The sequence below is a fragment of the Astatotilapia calliptera genome, chromosome 6 (assembly GCF_900246225.1).
Source record: "Astatotilapia calliptera chromosome 6, fAstCal1.2, whole genome shotgun sequence".
In the NCBI taxonomy this organism is placed as follows: Eukaryota; Metazoa; Chordata; class Actinopteri; order Cichliformes; family Cichlidae; genus Astatotilapia; species Astatotilapia calliptera.
This window is the reverse complement of record NC_039307.1, coordinates 2,154,833-2,158,461: the sequence shown is the minus strand read 5'-3', so window position 1 is coordinate 2,158,461 and position 3,629 is coordinate 2,154,833. Positions and strand designations below refer to the sequence as shown.

At 35.3% G+C, this 3,629-nt stretch overlaps 1 long non-coding RNA gene across 1 annotated transcript; it reads left to right on the top strand.

Annotated features, from left to right (window-relative positions):
* The first annotated feature begins 381 nt into the window (after positions 1-381).
* Positions 382-3,233, top strand: LOC113024844 (uncharacterized). The gene is made up of 3 exons (XR_003272716.1): positions 382-585; positions 1,673-1,765; positions 1,909-3,233. It is a non-coding gene; the product is annotated as an uncharacterized LOC113024844 (long non-coding RNA).
* The last annotated feature ends 396 nt before the right edge of the window (positions 3,234-3,629 follow it).

Below are 3,629 nucleotides of genomic sequence, written 5' to 3'. Positions count from 1 at the left end.
GCTGATTGCCCAGATCTTGTTCTTCCAATTCAGCTGACTCCTCAGGACTTACCTTACTTTGCAGGTATTTGCTGGTTGGGGCTTTCCTAGCAGCCTCTTGATGGTTCCCATTTGCTTTTGGGATTCCAGTGTACTTGTAGCTGTCTTCGTTATCTCCAGTGTTGAATTTTTGTGGGTTTGTTGTTTGTTTGTTTGTTTGTTTGTTTGTTTCAAAAAAGCCAACGTGAGATACATACCACCACACTCTAAGAAATGATACATTGATGTTGCTAGCATTATGTAAACGTTTTATGTTAAAATTAATGTCACAATTGATTTTTAACTCTAAACACAAGGATATTGTTTTGATTTTAATTAATAACACAATATTTCAATACAACAAAATGCAGTACATTAAATTCAACGTAAAAAGTTCATTTAAAATGAACAGCACTTTAATTTGAAGAGGATTGTCCTAACAGGCTCTCCGTACTTCTCAGTTTGCACATGTGCAGTGTGGAAGTTTGAACAACTGCCATTTTCAACCGAAACTTGCATCATGCTCAGAAGCCTGGATAAAATCCATTGCCATTTGAGGATTATTTGGTAAGTACAACCATTTAAGGATGACATATTTGGTTAATGTGTACTAAATGATAAACATCCGACATTTTCGGGAGTACTTCTGTATGTTTTATTTTAAAACAAATGATGTCTGGTAAATTTTTTTTTTTTAGCATTCTAGCTTGTATGCCTCTCACAGGTGTTATTAGTCAGGCATTTAACAAATATTATTGGGCCCACTTCGGTGTAATTTCCCAAAATGTTTTACGATTCATGTTAAGCTGCAACTTACCTACTAAGAACTGCAGCTTTAAAATTACTCCCAACATCTACCGCGCATGCTCCCTGGTGTCAGTAATGAGCACCAGGAGCGCCAGCGATCCGATCCGTTTGAAGAATGAAATATATGTATAGTGTATTTTAGAAACATGCATCAAATAAGTTGCTACATTGTTTGAAGGAATTCTACCCCGTGTTGATATCTGGTTTAGTGTTAATATCAGTGATTAAAGTGTAAGACATGCATTTATCTTGTGTCATTAAAATGCAGCATTATGTGTAATACAGCTATATGTAATGCATTTAACTCCTTGTATCAGTTCCATTGATTATCAAAGTGACAATTTGTGTGTTCCCCCTTCATTTTATGTTGGTCAGCTAGTTCTGTCTGTCAGTAGATGCAACAAAAGTGGCTCAGATGTGATTGTGGTTACTGTTATCTTTTATTGTAACTCTTGTTATCGTAATAAATACCAGAAAATATTGTGATAGGATTTTGAATCCATATTGCCGAGTTCTAATCTTCTATTTCATTTTAACATTTTTAGGGGTACAATTAATAATTATATTGTTGAACAGTCTAGAATTGATTAAAGCAAAAGTGAAAGCTTTCATGTATTGTCAAAAATGAAAAGCTTCTAGTTTTGTGTTCATATATTTGTTGATCTGACTCAGAAGAATCAGTGCCTAACCAATCATTAACCTCACTGAATGTCACTAATGTGAGTTGTCAAACATTGTTTAATTACTCATCGCTAATCACTCATCTGTTAATATTTTTGACTTTGGTTTGGGAAGAGGTGGAAAAGAACCAAAATCTTGTCTCACATTGAGTTCTTATCTCCACCAGAATATCAGCATTGATGTTCGACGGGAATGCGTCCTAAAAACTATCTGTGTCTACTTAAATAAAAAGCCAGATGACCTGTTCAAGGAATTCTTGGTAAGTTAGAAAAGGGGAAAGATCAGTTTGTTTGTTTGTTTGTTTGGTTTTTTTAATTTGGGATAGTAAATTGAAGGTGGGCTCATTTGTTCATATGTATCTATATGCAAGTAACTTTTTCCCCCCTTTGTTTTCATTTTAAGGATATGGATCTTAGTGCAAGAAGAGAAACGGAGCAGCTGACTTTAGGAGTCTGTGTTGTCAGACGTGAAGGAGCAGACTCTGCAGATACACCTGAGGACATTGGTGTCATCATAGAAGGATACACTGTGCTGAAAGCTCTTAGTGATGTGGCAAAGGGGTGTGCCCTCCTGCTTGGACTAATCTACAGTCTAAATCTGAGGTACCCAAAGCACCTGAAATACATATTTGAATTTCTTCAGAAGGTGCTGATGGAGTTGGATGGGAACAACCTATCCATGAATGTGCAAGTTCTGAAAAACAAACTGCTTGAGTGAAACAGCCTGCACTGAACTATAGAGGACACTGAACTGGTTACAAGATTCTCAAACCCATCTCCTTGCACTTTATAAACTGTTCAGTTTGAATTCCGCAAGAACTTCTGCAAGGCCTCATACTTTTTGGCATGCTTTGTTCATGTTGAACTTTTACCACCATCCAGCTACATTGAACAAGACTGCTCCTAAGTTTGAACTTTATTTTAAGTTTTGGGGAAAAAAAAGGTTTTTTAAATATGGACAAAAATGCCACTAAAGTCATTTCTACTTGTTGTTTATAGGACTGTATTGTGAGTTTTCCATTGTACCCGAAGCAAGTTTAAATTAAGTCATGTTAATGTTAAAAATGTTGGAATCACAACACTTTCCAGTTTTAATAACTTGATTTTAACATTCTGCATTATGTCTTCCTGTACTTAATATGCACTTGCATATATGTGAAGATATTTTTGTTTAGGAAAAAGGCATTGATCTAGAATTTTGAACAGCTCAAAGTTTGCTTCAGCACATTTTACACCAAGTGTTATTAAAGTTGGGTTAACTGAATAAAATTGTGTTTGATTTATTCAATTTACTTTAAATAGAGTAAGTAATTTAATCCTATAGTTTCAGTAGAGCTCGTTTAGGGTTAGTCAATTTATCAGATGTACTTAAAATTTGTTGTTCAAATTAAATGTGTCATACATTTTAGATTTCACTAACCCAGTTGTGTGGAACCGGTTGACATAACTGGGTGGAGTAAATGCAACATCTTATTTTATAGAGTAAGTAGGGCTTGTTTTGGTTGAGTAGATTTTATTTAGTGTTGTCAATTTAAGTCAACATGTTAGTTAGATCAACATTATGATATTTAGTTAATACAACACCATTCTTGTGATTTGCATTTAATTAGCCAAAGCTTGACAGATGTACTTAAAATTTGTTGTTCAAATTAAGTGTATCATACATTTTATATTTCACTAACCCAGTTATGTGGAACCGGTTGACATAACTGGGTGGAGTAAATGCAACATTTTATTTCTTAGAGTGCAGAGATGGGCAGTAACGTGTTACTTGTAACGCGTTACTGTAATTTGATTACTTTTTTCAAGTAACGAGTAAAGTAAAGGATTACTATTGCAAAAACAGTAATTCGATTACCGTTACTTTCCCGTAGGAACGCTGCGTTACTGCGTTACTAAAACCGTGATTTTTTTGCGAGAATGTCTCATGACAGTGACGTAAGCGAGTGCGACGTTCGTGACAACAGCTGTGTGCAGATCAACAATGGATCATATATCGAGGGTGTGGGAGAGAGTATGAGCGTGCAGCGTTTAAAGCGTGGAAGTACTGACCTTATTTTGAGTTTGATTCCATAAAAAGTGACAAAAACATTAGTGTCCATCGTGCGTGGGAAGAAAACTTCT